The 18,002-nt window shown below is 42.6% G+C and overlaps 1 protein-coding gene across 1 annotated transcript in view; it reads left to right on the forward strand.

Annotated features, from left to right (window-relative positions):
* The window catches only part of KCNQ5 (potassium voltage-gated channel subfamily Q member 5), a 746,121-nt gene that overhangs the window by 329,052 nt on the left and 399,067 nt on the right, over window positions 1–18,002 (forward strand). The window lies entirely within an intron of this gene.

The raw sequence follows: 18,002 nt of genomic DNA on the forward strand, positions 1-18,002 counted from the left end.
ACCGAGTCATTGGATTTGATTGACAGCAGCGGGAGCCAATGGCTGCGCTGCTATCAATCTATCCAATTAAGAGCCGAGACCATGTGGAGAGAGGGACAGCGCATCCCCGCAGAGGAGATGAAGGGGCTCAGGTGAGTAAAACGGGGGGCTGGGGGGCCGGTGACTGCCAGAAGTTTTTTCACCTTAATGTATAGGATGCATTAAGGTGAAAAAACTTGAGAATTTACAACCCCTTTAGGTAGTTGCAAAGATTTCTACATTTTTATTAACATATGCATTGAACTTTGTTTTATTCTTCATCATGAAAGAGTTAGAGCTCAGCTCCATTATATCTTTTGTTTATGTATGGGTCTTATTTTTTTTACTTTTTTTTTTTTTTAACACCAATTGTGGAGTTGTGCTTTTTAATGCTTAGATCAGCCTTTTTCAACAGTGGGTGCCTTGGGGAAAAAAATGACAAAAAATTGCTCTAAATTGCCCGTCAACAAGCCAGTGGTAAGATCACACCTGCCTTTTGTTTGTGACACAGAACTACAGGTTTTATTGTGCAGCATTACAACCTTGGGCATTGTGCAGGCCAGTTGCAGGCAAGTTGCCTGGAGTTTGCATGTTCTCCCTGTGCCTGCGTGGGTTTCCTCCGGGTACTCCAGTTTCCTCCCACACTCCAAAGACATGCTGGTAGGTTAATTGGCTTCTGTCTAAATTGGCCCTAGTATATGAATGAGTTGGGGACCTTGGATTGTAATCTCCTTGAGGGTTTTGACTGTGAATGTACAATGTATATGTAAAGCGCTGCCTAAATTGAATAAATAATAATAATAATAATTAAATAATAATAATGGCATCATTGCATGATAAGGAGCATGTCGGGAGCCTGCGTAGCATCCTTGTTTGCCCCTCCTCTTCTCCTTTCCATCAGAACTGGGGTCATGTTAGATGGGTAAGGGAGAGAAACTGAAACACTAGTCAGTACCAATGTGCAAAGGTATTTTTGCTTTGTAAAATAAATCACCTCTAACGCTGTTTGTCATACATATGTGGATGCTGCTGCATTATGTAAAACTATTTGTTTTCTTACATTTTAGAATGGGGTGCCTTGACTGAAAAAAAGGTTGAGAAACACTGGCATGGATAATGCTTAGAGAATGGAAAGGTTCTGTCGAACTAAAATCTGAGACTTATATATATGAACATTGAGGGGGTTTCATTTCCATATTTGCATCATAAAACAAATGTAAAAAACATGTCCATCGTTTTGGAAAAAAAAATTAGTGAAGCCAGGCAGCAAAAAACTGTTACAGGTGGTCACTCTGCTTTTATTTCTAACCTTGAGATTTGCTCAGCGAATCTGCTTTTGATTACTCGTGTAATACTGCCACACAGAAGTCATTTCAATAAATAATTGATTTTGTTTATTCCATAGTGCATTTCCCCCCCTCTCATTTGCCAACAGCAGGAGGAAATGTTCTCCTTCCTGTTTACTTGTGACAGACGTAAGAGCGAACATATTTGTGAAGTTAATTAGAAAATTGCTCCCTTTTCTGAAGACTGAAATGTTTCAGCGAAATATAGAATATATTAGATTATCATGCTTTGCCATCATTTTGTTGGATTACAGGACATTTCTGTGAGAAATGTAAAACTGTTCAACTGGGGATTTACATGGAAAAAAACAAGACTCTTCATGTCTTGCAGAGCAGTTACTTTTGAAATCTTTCTACGTCATTACAATGGATTAATTAATACTGACGAGCCCTGGCATTTTTTGTTACCATATGGTTAGGAAAAAACAAGGTACAGTATTCACAGAGAAGTGGGAAAGTTCATTGCTTTATGTGGAATGTACGCTTAGGGGAATACTTAGGCTTTGTTCACGAGTGCGATTTCAGATTTGGCTAGAGTCGTACAGAATCGAATGACATGGAAATCACATTGTTTTCAGTGGTGCCCATTTACATCAATTTCTATTCATAGTTACATAGTTGTTCAGGTTGAAAAAAGACACAAGTCCATCTAGTTCAACCAAAAAAAAAAAATAATAATAATAATAATAATACAATCCCATATATACAAACCTATACCCACAGTTGATCCAGAGGAAGGCAAAAAACCCAGTAAAGCATGCTCCAATTTGCTACAGCAGGGGAAAAAGAGGCAATCGGATCCTATATCTGGCATTGCCCCAACTTTAAAATGTAAAAACACCCCACTGTGCCCCCTGCATACCTCTGCATCCCCCAATATCTCTTTGTCACTACTTTGTACCCCCTCTCCACATCTGGACCCCTTAACATTACACAGCCCCCCGCAGCTCTGGACTCCTGCACATTACACAGTCCCCTCTGCAGCTCTGGACTCCTTCACATTACACAGCACCCTGCACCTCTGGACCCCTTTACATTACACAGCACCCTGCACCTCTGGACCCCTTTACATTACACAGCACCCTGCATTTCTGGACCCCTTTACATTACACAGCACCCTGCACCTCTGGACCCCTTTACATTACACAGCACCCTGCACCTCTGGACCCCTTTACATTACACAGCACCCTGCACCTCTGGACCCCTTTACATTACACAGCACCCTGCACCTCTGGACTCCTTTACATTACACAACCCCCGCACCTCTGGACTCCTTTACATTACACAGCACCCTGCACCTCTGCTACCGCTTTACATTACACAGCCCCCCTGCAGCTCTGGACTCCTTTACATTACACAGCACCCTGCATCTCTGGACCCCTTTACATTACACAGCACCCTGCACCTCTGGACCGCTTTACATTACACGGCACCTCTGGACTCCTTTACATTACAAAACCCCTGCACCTCTGGACCCCTTTACATTACACAGCACTCTGCACCTCTGGACCCCTTTACATTACACAGCACCCTGAACCTCTAGTACCGCTTTGTATTACACAGCCCTCCCCTGCAGCTCTGGACTCCTTTACATTACACAGCACCCTGTACCTCTGGATCCCTTTACATTACACAGCACCCTGCATCTCTGGACTCCTTTACATTACAAAACCCCCGCACCTCTGGACCCCTTTACATTACACAACACCCTGCACCTCTGGACCCCTTTACATTACACAGCACCCTGCACCTCTGGTACCGCTTTGTATTACACAGCCCTCCCCTGCAGCTCTGGACTCCTTTGCATTACACAGCACCCTGCACCTCTGGACCCCTTTACATTACACAGCACCCTGCACCTCTGGATCCCTTTACATTACACAGGACCCTGCACCTCTGGACCCCTTTACATTACACAACCCCCTGCACTTCTGGACTCCATTACATTACACAACCCCCTGCACCTCTGGACCCCCTTTTGCTACAGCAGGGGAAAAAGAGGCAATCGGGTCCTATATCTGGCACCCCCCAACTTTAAAATGTAAAAACACCCCACTGTGCCCCCTGCATACCTCTGCATCCCCCAATATCTCTTTGTCACTACTTTGTAACCCCTCTCCACATCTGGACCCCTTTACATTACACAGCCCCCCTCAGCTCTGGACCCCTGCACATTACACAGCCCCCCTGCAGCTCTGGACTCCTTCACATTACACAGCACCCTGCACCTCTGGACCCTTTACATTACACAGCACCCTGCCCCTCTGGACTCCTTTACATTACACAACCCCCTGCACCTCTGGACCCCTTTACATTACACAGCACCCCACACCTCTGGACTCCTTTACATTACACAACTCCCTGCCCCTCTGGACCCCTTTACATTACACAGCACCCTGCACCTTTGGACCGCTTTACATTACACAGCACCCCCTGCAGCTCTTGACTCCTTTACATTACACAGCACCCTGCACCTCTGGACCCCTTTACATTACACAGCACCCTGCACCTCGGGGACCCCTTTACATTACACAACCCCCTGCACCTCTGGACCCCTTTACATTACACAACCCCCTGCACCTCTGGGCTCCTTTACATTACACAACCCCCTGCACCTCTGGACTCCTTTACATTACATAACCCCCTGCACCTCTGGACCCCTGCACATTACACAGCCACCCCACAGCTCTGGACCCCCTACACATTACACAGCCCCCCACAGCTCTGGACCCCTGCACATTACACAGCCCCCCCACAGCTCTGGACCCCCTGCATATTATATAGCCCCCCCACAGCTCTGGACCCCCTGCACAATACAAAGCCCCCCCCACAGTTCTGGACCCCCTGCACATCACACAGCCCCCCCACAGCTCTGGACTCCCTGCACATTACACAGCCCCCAACAGCTCTGGATCCCCTGCAAGTTGCAAAGCTCTGCCCCTTCCTACCTTACTCATGCACTGGGGGAGACACAGCAACGCTGAACAGAAGGCGGGAACTGCTGGGGTTAATTTTTTGTATTTACAAGATAATGTTTGGTTGCTAGGACTACCTAGCAACCAATAACCTGCTAGTTAACTTAGAAAGTTAACTCCTCCAGCATTTCCTGTCCTCTATTCAGCACTTCCCCACTGTCTCTCTCTCTCTCCCTCCCCTGCTGTACAAGAGAGAGAGAGACAGTGTTTTCTTTCTTCTGCTCCGTGGCCAGTCCTGCGTGTCACCCAGGTAGCGGTACAGTCCGCACCCGGCCCGGGCAACCCCGCACCCTGAAACAGCTGGGCTTTCCCTGTGCTGTCAGCCTGTCACATTGCCGCTGTGCTGCCAGCCCCGCTGTCACTGTTTCATATGGGGGAGGACGGGGGCACTGCCTGACACCCCTCCCGTGTGTAGCACCCGGGGGGGGGACCGCCCCCCAGTTAGTACGCCACTGACTTACCTACCTATAAATGTTAGTATCCAGTTATTTTATGTACATTTGGGAAAGAATCCAGGCCTTTTTTAAAGCAATCTACTGAGCTGGCCAGAACCACCTCTGGAGGGAGTCTATTCCACATGTTTACAGCTCTTACTGTAAAGAAACCTTTCCGTATTTGTAAATGAAATCTTTTTTCCTCCAGATATAAAGAGTACCCCCGTGTCCTCTGTGATGACCTTAAAGTGAATAACTCAACACCAAGTTCACTATATGGACCACTTATGTATTTGTACACGTTGATCATATCCCCCCTTAATCTCCTCTTCTCAAGAGGGAATAAATTTAGTTCCCCTAATCTTTCCTCATAGCTAAGTTCCTCCATGCCTCTTATCAGTTTGGTTGCCCTTCTCTGCACTTTCTCCAGTTCCCCGTTATTCTTTTTGAGAACTGGTGCCCAAAACAGACCTGCATATTCCAGATGAGGTCTTACAGATTTGTACAGGGGCAAAATGATATCTCTGTCTGGAGTCCATACCTCTTTTAATACAAGAAAGGACTTTGCTCACTTTGTAAACCACAGCTTGGCATTGCACTCTGCATATTCAGCGTAGTGTGATTTCAAAAATGATACTTTGGTACAATTCCAGCATGACTTTGGCCCCATAGAATATGAAAACCACATGCAAGTTTCATCCAATTTGCACTACATAATCGTGCTGAAACTCGGTCCAAAATTGGACTACAGCAGTGTAAATCTAGCCTTTGGCCCCTTTCACACGGAGCAGAATCTGTCCAGCAGCTCCACTGGGCAGGCGGATGACAGGTCCGTGTCCGCTATGCACACGGACACGGATATAGCCTGCTGTTCTCTATGGGGCAGTCGAATGGAAATTAACTGCATGTCCGTTTTCCATCCGATTGTCATCCGATTCGATCCGCTGGATGAATGGTGAACGTATCCCCATCTGTCTGTTTTTAGCAGACTGGATCGGATGGCATGCTGGCGGGTGACAGCGTCCGACAGAGAACAATGGGTGGTCCGATCAGGTCTGCCTGACAGGCAGACCCAATTGGTCTGCTGGTGTGAAAGGGGCCTTAGAAAGCAGTAAATATGGCCTTCACCAAACTATCATTGGTGGTGAAGGAACCACTATTATATAAAACACATGCACCTACAGTGGATGTTTGGTAAATGCCAGATCATTTTTTAAATAAATTATTACAGGGTAACCAGTGCAAAAAGAATGATGCTTAGCAAAGTGGGCATGTTTTTTTCTGTATATAACAAAAAGACAGATTGGGTTTGTGCAAAGAAGGAGTTAGGTTACAAACTCAAAATGCGTCCAGCTCCAATCACTATAAGTAATCACTGGCTGTGCGGATAGTCATATATACTGTAGCTGCAGCCCTTCTCAGCCTGTCATTGTTTTACTCACACACCTGTGGTTCCAGATGCAGGAATTTGCAGATTGCAGGCAGTGCTAAGAGGAGAATGTTTCCAGTTCTGATTGCAAGGAGGTTGAGAGCTATATACTCAGTATAATCACCACGTACAAAAATCATGTTCCCTCTTTTAAAGGGGCAGTCATACTTTAGATTGAACGTTTGAATGAATGTATTGCATGCTATTTTAGGATATGGGCTGCGCTATGCTGAACAATATTTTTTTGTGTAACCAACACTCCTTTGAGAAATGCTGTGCTGTAGAAGTATCAGCAGAATGTGTGACTGATCGGGTAACAAGCCCAGGCCAATCAAGACAGCAGGTGCAGTTTTGATTACAAGACAGATGCTACAAGTGGAGATTTCCACTGAAAATACAAACACAAAGAGCTTGTTAACGTGTGTCAAGGCTTGTTCTGGGGAGTTACTTAAAAACTGATGAAATATTCAGTCTGGTAATAAGACTCCTGCTAAAAAAAACATTTCCTGCCTTGTGTTAGTATTACTACATATGGGAAGATCATCATGACATATGGCTTCTGTTAACTGTTTCCTAGATGATCATGCAGTGATTTTCAAAAGAACACCTTACCATTAGGTAAAATATTATACCAGGTTAATGCTCATCCTCTAACAACTCTTTCTGGAATCCATAAAATGTCAGCAAAAAGTCTGTCAATGACATGAATTTATCAACATTAAAGTGGAACTATACATCTGAGCACCACAAACCAACAATTCAATTTAATTCATTTTTTTATATTCAAAGTAAACTCCATTCATTCATGGCTCCATGCTTTATTTTGTTATACAATCACTTTGAAAAAGACCCCCTAGCATTTCTGGTCATGGCCATGTTTAGTAAGGTCAAATGGTTCATATAACATTTACTTACTGGAATCCACCTGCTCTGAGCTCAGGCATTCAATCAGGAGAGGGTGTGCTTAGTTGAGAAAACCCCTCCTCCTTTACTAAAGACTCCTGGGATATATTACATCATTTGCCTAGTCCTGGAAACCATGAAGTAACTGAAAGCAGGAATAAACCATTGGACTTGTTTTTTTTTTTTTTGTACCCTGCAAGGTAATGTCATAATGTGCTAGTATGCATTGCATACTAGCATATTATCTTAAACTTAACTTAAAACAAAGCCCTTCCACCGCTGACATGTCAAAGCTGCAGGCACTCCCACCTTCACCCGTCTTCCTTCCGGGTTCGCGGACTCCAGCTGTGTGACTGGCCAGGGCCGTAGTTTACGGAACGGGGCTCTGAAGGATCGGCCCGGGTGGCCGTTCCTTCAGAGCGCATGCGCCAGTGACGTCACTGGCTGCATGTACCATAAATATCTCCTATACAGTGCATGTTTAGGAGATATTTACACTACCTATAGGTAAGCCTTATTATAGGCTTACCTATAGGTAGAAGTCAGAGATGGGAGTTTACTCCCACTTGAAGAAATAAAAAAAAAATAAAAAGTTTAAAACAAGCAAATATGATATACTTCCCTATCCACTTACTAAAGCTAGCAGCAAAATGTTTAAAAATAGACAATCTTGGTTGAGAGAGTGAAGTTCTACTTTAAGAACTTCAGTCAATCAGCCTATTTACAATTTAGTTGTCATTTGGGATAGTTCTGTAAACCCGCAGTGTTCTGAAAATAGGAATATGATAACCATATTAGTGATCTTCATGGACACATGTGTCTGCCCAGAGTAGCCATTCAAATGTATAAACGGATCTAGCTAGTTTCTATGGGCAATAATACCAAACCTTTTTTTGGGTCAGTCTACTAAAGGCAAATATTTTGTTCACTTTGCCATTGGAATATGGTGAACATTCGCTTTGTAAAGAATACCCAATCAAATGCAAGAAAAATTAGAAAAAAAAAACATATTTTTGCTTGTACATAAATTGGATGATGGACGTCAGCAGAGCTTTACCTCATTCACTAAGCTAAGGGAAAATGTTCGTAAAAAGAAAAAATTCCCTTGTAAAGTGAACAGCCAATTTGCTTTTAGTAAATCAACCCCTTGCTATCATGAGGCCATAAGTCTCATAGCTACTCCATAAGCAGTTGGTTGCTAATCCGATTTTTTTTTTTTTTGCATTATGTCCTTAATCTCACAAACAAAGGCCATAATTAATCAGAGCTCAGAGAAACTGTATAATTGGCAAATAGGAAGTCATGATAACAAGACTTGTATACAGATCAACATGCAGATCATGTTCTCTTGTGGTTTAGCCTTTATTACTGTACATAATTAGCTTGTATGCTATCTGATATTGTTAATTATTGCTTGGGTTAATGTCAATATTATAGTGTCACTGTCATACTAGTCACCTTTTCTCTGCATCTTGCCATATGTGTGCTCTTTAAATGATCGCATTATAGATTTCCATGGTTTTTGGGACTGGAAGGGGAGTGAATTTGTAGTTTTAAAGTGTAAAGCCTCGTACACACGATCTGATTTTCTGACGGGAATTGTGTGATGACAGGCTGTTGGTGGAAAATCCGACCGTTTGTACGCTCCATCGGACAATTGTTGTCAGATTTTCCGCGGACAAATGTTGGATGGCAGGCTTTAAATTTTCCGCTGACAAATGTCTGTTTTCGGATTTTCCAAATGTGTGTACACAAGTCCATCGAACAAAAGTCCAAGGTACAAACACGCATGCTCTGAAGCAAGGATAAGCCAGAAGTGGTCGGTCTTGTAAACTAGCGTTCATAATGGAGAATTAACATTCGTGACGTGGCAAATTATGAAATCTCGAAATGCAGCGCATATTCTCTTCTTTTTTAATGTGATAATAATGAAGCTGCTTTGCTGGTGAATAAATAGAGAAACTGTAGTGCATGATGGACAAACCAAAATAACAAACAATGGTAATAAATTATAATAAAGTCCAAAGCAACACAAGTCCTTCAACCAAATGTAGTGGACCAAACTAGTGACAAACAAAAGTCAATTAGCCATCGGGCAAATATATGAAAGGTAGGTCTCCAACTGTGTGTAAGCATGAAAACAGTCACTGGAAATGGTGGTTATTCCAAATGATGGTAAGAAACTTAGTTAATCTGCAAATGAAGGCCACATCAAACCAGAAACAACATCAAATAAGGGAATGATAAATATGTACTCTTACCAGATCAAGAGGACTCCCCTGTCAGCGACATGGAGTCATGAAGGCAGTGTGCCACCCAGGGCGTATAGGAAGGTATCCGGACCATCAGAACTTCTGAGTTGAACTCAACGGGAACTCCGGGGGTTGTCAGGTGGGTGGTCACGGTAAATGTGCAGGTAGGAATCTGGCAGATGAGATGGGCCACCACTATCCATGTTGCCCTTGATTTTTACTGTGATCACTTCTTTTTAATGTATCGTTTTTTTAGCAATAAAGATACCTTTTTTATCTGCACTATGGGGAAGCTTTATTTTTCTTTCCACATACCATACCATATGGGGTACATCTCATCTGCCAGATTCCTACCTGCACATTTACCGTGACCACTCACCTGACGACCCCCGGAGTTCCCGTTGAGTTCAACTCAGAAGTTCTGATGGTCCGGATACCTTCCTATACGCCTTGGGTGGCACACTGCCTTCATGACTCCATGTCGCTGACAGGGGAGTCCTCTTGATCTGGTAAGAGTGCATACTTATCATTCCCTTATTTGATGTCGTTTCTGGTTTTATGTGGCCTTCATTTGCGGATTAACTAAGTTTCTTGCCATCATTTGTGATAACCACCATCTCCAGTGACTGTTTTCATGCTTACACACAGTTGGATATATTTGCCCGATGGCTAATTGACTTTTGTTTGTCACTAGTTTGGTCCACTACATTTGGTTGAAGGACTTGTGTTGCTTTGGACTTTATTATAATTTATTACCATTGTTTGTTATTTTGGTTTGTCCACCATGCGCTACATTTTCTCTATTTATTCTACACGGTTTTTGTCACACTGTATGTAGCCGCTCCATCTCACTAGTTAGCGCAGTGTTTCTTACACCTTTTTGCTTTGCTGGTGATACTGATGGATTAATTGCAAACAAATTTTCAAAGGCTTTTTTTTTCTAGTGATATCAAGAATAATATTATTATGCTTTTTTTTTTCTTTTTTTTGGGGGGGCAAGTTACCACAACACCATTATCCTGTCATTTTTAAGATCACAGATACAACTATGTTGGTGTCCCTTGTCAATTTTACATTGCATTTTCTAAAATGTACCTGCCTACTCCCAAACTGTCATTTGAAGTAAAACACAGCCAATTATTATTCTCCACAATTTTTTTATTGTGCATTAAAAAGATTAAACAAATAAAATAAGACATGCTATCTGCCAATAGAACTTAACCAAAAAGTGCATTCTATGCATCCAAAAATATAGAAAATATAACAAATCAAATCATTATTATTCAACCAAAAAATAAAAATAAAAGCCTTGTGCATGTGTCCTGCTTCTTAATATAGGGGGTTAACAATACCAAGAGTTTGTGAAAGCAGGGGTCCATCATCCGGAGATAATTCCGAAAATCATCTGGATTATTCTCCAGAAGCTCCCGCAGCAAAGGCATATGACATAATTCGTCACGATTATTAAAGCAACCAATTTTTGGTCCAAGAAATCCTGCTCCCCCTGTTCCTGGACTGGACTTGGGTCAAAGCAACAACTCCAAGGCAAATAATAAATAACACGTTATCTCCTCTGATTCCGCAACATTTCTGGTTGACTTGTTTGACTGCAGAAAATCCGATGGTGTGTACAAGGCTTTACAATAGCATTGATGATCTGGCCAAGGTTTTTATGACGAGGGTGCAAAGCAGTGGGGTTGATTTACTAGAGGCAAATAGGCTGTGTACTCTGCAAGGGCATTTGCTCCAGAGCTTAGCAAATTAGGTGAAGCTTCAGTTTGCAAAGAATGCCCAATCACATGCAGGGAAATTTTTTAAAAAAACAGCATTTTTGCTTGCACATGATTGGATAATAGAAGTCAATTTAGGACATATAACAGACATTTGACTAATAGCTATTTGTGATAAGCAACTCTATATACATTCAATTAAAGCTTAACTTTATCCAAAACTTGATTTTTGTTTAGGACATAACAGGGGAGGATAGTAAATTTTGTCGGGCTTTAACCGCTTAAGCTCCGGAAGATTTTACCCCCTTCATGACACTGCCATTTTTTGCTATTCGGCCCTGCACTACTTTAACTGGTGATTTTGAGGTCATGCAATGCTGAATGCAAACAAAATTTATATATTTTTTTTTCCATAAATAGAACTTTCTTTTGGTGGTATTTGATCACCTCTGTTTTTTTGTTTTTGTTTTTTGTGCTATAAATGAAGAAAGAGCATAAATGTAAAAAAAAAAACTGATATCTTAAACATATGCATCCCCTGATCAGGGGATGAAGTCACGTGTGTTGGTGACGTCACGTGTAGGGACGGGATAGGCGCTCTGCTCTGACGTGGACTTACGAGCTTGCCGCTCGTCGGATTCAATGCCGTTTATATTGTCATTTATGTGAGTACCCGATGCTGCTTTTTCGAATAAAGAATATTAGTGTTTAAGCTATATCACACTATTTGGCATGCTCTTTTGTCTTACCTCCTCCACACCCACTGAAGGATCAAGCCCTGTAGGGATTACACCGTGGCTCAGGACTACAAGGAGAAGTAGCCTCTACTGGCATGTACCTAATGCTATTACCTCATTACCGTAAGGTAAGAGGCCACTGCTCACTATTGTGTGATTGGTACACGAAGAGGAGTCACTGCTTTGCTTCTTTTAAGCACTGCACAGTGGAACTTTTTTATTCACTCAAAGAAGGAATATTGTCATTCTGACCCTTTCATCACTATCTTGCGATTTGCACATATGAACTGTTTTGCATTGTTTGATTTGTAGGCATCAAGAAACTAAATAATGGGACTTTGGGGGCACAACTGTATTAAGCTACAAAACATTATAATGGGGTTTTGGAATTTTTATTTAATGTCATACAAAAAACACAAAATATACATGAAAATTTAAAAACGGTTGACAGTAAAAACTGCCAGAAAGTGCAGGTAATGACTATGTTGGAAATTCCAACCTCCCATGGCAAAACAAGGGAAAGGGCTCTATAAAAGATTAAGGTCTCAGATGGAAGGACAGCACAACCTAGCGGTCTAAGGCGACCCAAACACGAGGCCTAAAAAAGCATTTAATGATGTAAATTATAATAAGTAGGTAGAGATGGGTGAGCTCTATAGAAGAACTAGAAAATTGCGGTCGTCTATGATCATGAGTGATTCAATCTCCAATAACAAAGAAAGGGAGGAGGAGGAAACGGGGGAGGGAGAAGGGGGAAAAAAGAAAAAACAGGACAAGGGACAAGAGGGAAAAAGAAAAAAACAGGACAAGATAAGGGAGGGATAAAGAAAGAGGGGGGAGGGGGGGAAAGGGGGGGGGGGAAAGAGGATGAAGGGGGAAAAAAAATATATTGTCAGGGACGTTGGCACAAATGACCTTAAAGTACCTACAGAGTCACCCTGTATGCTAGGTACTTCATTACTAGGACCTCCTTTTTGTTTGATTTGTAGTTTTATTTATTCATTTCACCTGGTTTCCATTTACAATTGAGTCTTGCACACTGCTATTTGCATATATGGACTTTGTTGAATCCTTATGTACATAGCCACATTTATTGATTTATTTATTGTCACATTTTTTTGGCACTTCACTTTGCAGTTTATTGCAGAATTTTGCACATATTTAGCACACAGTGATTGGAGTGTTTTATATGTCACATAGTCTTGGTGACAATTTTTTTAGATGCTTGCATGCTGCACTTTAGTTATGATGTCACATTGATTATTATATATTGTGTCAGTGGTCTATATTTTCCTTACTTATTGTATAGGAATTTCTATTTTTTCCCCGATGACATTACTCAGGTGTTTTTAGGCTGTTCATCCTCACTATTTATCATATAGTGATCTTGTGAGCAGCTGCCCATTGTTGCACCTTACATTTTATTTTATTTATCCAGCTACAGCATTAATTGTCTACCACAGTAGTTTTTAACCTTATTTATATTTATTCTCACTGATTATTGTCTCAGGTGATGGATTAGCGCAGCACCTCCCTTCATTTTTACATTACTGTCCATCCGGGTTTGGCTGACCCTGATTTGGTGCATGCAGCTTTTCCACTTGCTTTCCTTTTTCCTATATTGTAGCGCAGGAATAAATTCCTTTTTTTATGTTTAAGATAAGTTGAAAAGGCAGGAGGGGACAGATGCGTTGCGTAGGTGAAGATTGAAAAAAGGAGGAAAAACAAGAAGGACGGAAAAGAAACGACAGGCGTAGTGAAGAAGCCGATTTGCATACGAACGCTGTCGAGTGGAAATTTTGAAAACTCAAAAGAGTGCGTACTCGTAGCAACCAAGGTGAGCCAGGAGGTAACTGGCCAGGTTAACTGATAGCTTGGGTGCCCGTCTGTGCTCGGCACAAACCTGTGAACCAGGGCGTACTGGGGCGGGGAGCTGCGGTCTGGTATTTCTAAGTAGGAATGTTGCGATCTGTAGTTTATTGACGTATGTTCGGCCTGCTAACGCCTGCACTGCCAGCAAGCTTGATGTTAAGCGACCTTATCTACGTAGGTGAAGGGTCGCCCTTCAAAAACAGAGTGTCATGCACAGAATGACAGTTACTAACGCCTGCTGAGCAACTCGAATCATGTATGTGAAGTAAAATATTTTGTGAAAGGGTGCTTAAGGAAAAATTGCAAGGGAAGATCCCTTGTACTACACCCTGACTTGATGCCCTAGATTGTGGAGTCCTGGTTGGGGTTGAGAACTGGGTTGACTGGATACCTGTAGTAAGGTGACATAGGAGTTTAATTTAAAAACAGGTTCCGAAGAGCTGTTTGGGGAGTAGCTGGCCCACTGGTGAAGGTGCGAGCCCTATCGTCAGTGTGTGTGTGTGTTTTTTTTTTTACTTTTTTTTATTTTTTTTTTTTTATTTTTAAGGAAATACCTTTCAAACCTGGTGCAGGATGGACCAACTTGAACTCTACTGACCTAAACGGGAAATGACAGCGAATAGGTGAATGGCCGATTTGCCACTGGAGGCGATGAGTGGCCAATTTGAGTGCCACTGGAGACGTGCTTAAAATGATTGCAAGTAAGCAGATTTATCAGGAAGGCGAAATTTGAGCATGTAGGAATGATCGACCGCAACAACGTATGAATAAATGGAGTGAGGTGTGTGTGTTATGCGCCTTATTTGAGTAATGTAGGGTTGAGGATCGGAAACGTTGTGCCGCTGCGATGTCACGCCGATGCGACTAGATTCAGATCGGGCTGAAGAGTGCGTAATGGTGTGGAATGTAGAGCCGAGGATATGAATCATTGTGCCGCCACAATGTCACTCCGATGTGACTAGATTCGGATTGGGCTGAAGAGTGAGTAATGGTGTGGAGTGTAGAGCTGAGGATCCGTATCATTGTGCCACTGCGATGTCATGCCGATGCGACTAGATTTGGATCGGGCTATAGAGAGTGTGAGGGGTGTGTGGAGCCGAGGATCCGAACCGTTGTGCCGCTGCATTGTACTGCTGATGCGACTAGATTCAGATCAGGCTGAGGGGTGAGTGAATGGGGTGGTATGTAGGGCCGAGGATTTTGGACGTATGCTGCCGGTGCGACTCGATTCGGAACTGGCTGTAGTGTGAGTGAGGGGTGTGGATTCAAATCGTTCGTGCCGCCAAGGCGACTTAATACGAATCGGCCTGAGTGGTGGGCCGACACGAGTCGTTACGTCACCGATGCGGCTGGACTCGAATGGGGTATAGAATCTTATGAATGGGTGGTAGTGACTTACTACTAAAAACCTACTAGGTACAAATACATACGAATGATACGGTAAGTTTACGAAGCTGTGGGAATAAGACAAAGAACCTATGACATGTGGTGACGACAGTTTACAAATGGGGAACATGATAACCAATGGTTTGTTGGAGTGTAGAAAAAGGAATCCTACCTGCGACAGAGAGAGCGGAATGATTGACGAAAACCTATGAACGGGGAACTGCAACACCCTGGAATTAGAAAAACACAGACTCACGAACATGCAGTGAGCAGGCAGAGTCAGCCTGGTGACGTAATACCGCGCACTGGAACAGACAAAAGACCACTGTGGGTGGTCTGCTTAAATACCCCCCTGGGCTCCTCCCATAATTTCAGGCCACCATACTGGCCTTCATATATAACGTCATTCTGTGCAGCCGGCTCACCCTGTAGTAGTAAAACTACACTGCGTGGTAGGCAAGTGGTTAAATGCTGTGTCTGTTTTTAAATTTTTACTGTCAATTTTAAAATTCTCTTCTTGGCCCCATAGAGAAGTTATCACTGATCCTGTTTTTCTGATAATTGTCACCTGGACAGAAAGTGAGGAGAAAGCTCACTAATCAAGACAGTAATAAGATCCCAACACAGTTTCCAACCCTCAACTGGTATGTGTTTTTTATAACTTCCAATGTCCTAACTTCCAATGTCTGTCTTACCCCTATAAAAAATACAGTTTTCTGTTCTGTAACTTTCTGTTCTTACTGACACCAATCAAATGCACAAGAAATTATAATCTTTCCTAAACCTTCTGTGCTGCAGCCCCCCCCCCACCACCCTTTTACTTACCTGAGCCTAATCCGATCCAGTGACGTGCATGAGAGCAGCGGTTCTCGCTGCTGTCTCCCTTCTCATAGGTTAGATTGTCAATCAAATGCTGTGACACAGGAGCGGGGGGGGACAAGTTATCTGCTCTGTGTCAATAGACGCACACAGGGCAGCTCGGGAGCGAGTATGCACAGGTGCCCCCGTGGAAAGCAGACTTCTGTGGGGGCACCTGCCGAAGAGGAGGGGCCTGGAGCGCCGGTGGGGGACCATTGCACAGAGCTGGTAAGTATAGACATGGTTTATATTTTAATAAAAAAACAAAAACGAAGGTTTAATAACACTTTAAAGCTCTAAGGTAGACTGGAGTTGGGCTTTATGGCAAACTCTGAATAAATAAAGCTGTGGCTTTGAAAAGCAAATGTAACCTTGACTATTGAGGGCAAGAAAACAGCACATGTAAAGTGCTTCTGGTACCAGCTATACTTACCTTACGACACTCTTTCACAGATCTTGCCTCTGTCAGGAAGACCTGAGCGCTGTATCATAATTGAGGGGGAGGTGATATCACTGCTCCCCTTAGCATGTGACACCTTGGATTTCTATGTTGTCTTTAATGACGGCAGAGCCAGTAGTAAGGTGAGTAAAACTGTTGCACCGTGGGCCCTGTAAAAATCCACTGTCACTTTGTCCTGCTTGGTCAAGGTGACAGTGTCTCCATAAAAGGTCAGATTTAAAAGTTGTTAGAAATACTGTAACTATAATGCCGCATACACACGGGCGGACTTTTTGACGGACTAGGTCTGGCGGACTTTTCGATGGACTTTCCGAATGAACGGACTTGCCTACACACGATCAACCAAAGTCCGCCCGATTCGTACGTGATGACGTACTACCGGACTAAAACAAGGAAGTTGATAGCCAGCAGCCAATAGCTGCCCTAGCGTCGGTTTTTGTCCGTCGGACTAGCATACAGACGAGCGGACTTTTTGACCGGACTCGAGTCCGTCGGAAAGATTTGAAACATGTTTCATTTCTAGGTCCTTCAAACTTTTGGGGGAAAAAAATCAGCTGGAGCCCACACACGATCGAATTATCCGACGGTCTCTGGTCCTCCGTACCAAGTCTGCCGTAAAGTCCGCTCGTGTGTACGCGGCATAAGGCTAGCCTTGGCAATTTTGAAATCTTTTCATCACCTTTCAATCCAAAAAAAAAAAGATTATTCAGAATTGAATGGTCCATAAAAATCTGCAACCTTTCCAGGTAGACTTCCATTTTTGGAGGAAATTGATGAAGACTGCCACCATGGCAGCCTTAAGGTATCTTCAACTGATTTCACTGGCAATTAGAAGGGGATTGTGGACCTTCAGTTTTGCATGTTATGAAACAAATAGCAAAGGGAAAACTTTCAAATTTGCTTCAAAATTGGCAAATATATGACCAGCATTAAGTATATTATGTTTTTGATTTTGTATAAAGACATTTCTGAGCTGTGAGCACCCATAAGCAGCCATCAAAGACAATGTTTCATAATACCATTTCTGAGCTGTTATGACTGTTATTCAGAAATAGTCCTGCTTTAAATATTATACTAATAAGAGCCAAATAGTTGTATCTCAAAGTAAATCAGCAGGAAAGACAATAAATCATTGGGTCTTTATTAAGCTGCTCGAGTGGAAAGTGTGACTAATTCTATTTTGTGTGGAAGAATGTGTGGCATTTCCTCAGCCTGGATGTGGTCTTGTACCAAGCAAATGGTTAGAACAGCTGATTCTCTTGTTAATGCAAAACATCTTTTTAGCAAACAACGTGAACATACTTTTTCATTACTGTAGATTTCACTGCAATAGAACAGCCTTGATTGTAAACTTAATATTTGTACATTTTTAACTGGGTTTTGTCTGGATTGATTTTTTTTTTATTACAATGAATGTTTTGTATGTCAGGATTGGCAGGGAGTAGGGAGAATCCTTAGCAGATTTAGATTTGTTCTGATTTCAAATACTGCAGTGTACTAATATAAATTATAAGAATGTCAAACACAAAACCCATCAAAGCATTACAGGCACATGGATGAACAGTCCTTTGGCATGCACCAATCCAGAATTCTTCAGCGGCA

Source organism: Aquarana catesbeiana, linkage group LG04 (assembly GCF_042186555.1).
Source record: "Aquarana catesbeiana isolate 2022-GZ linkage group LG04, ASM4218655v1, whole genome shotgun sequence".
Classification (NCBI taxonomy): Eukaryota; Metazoa; Chordata; class Amphibia; order Anura; family Ranidae; genus Aquarana; species Aquarana catesbeiana.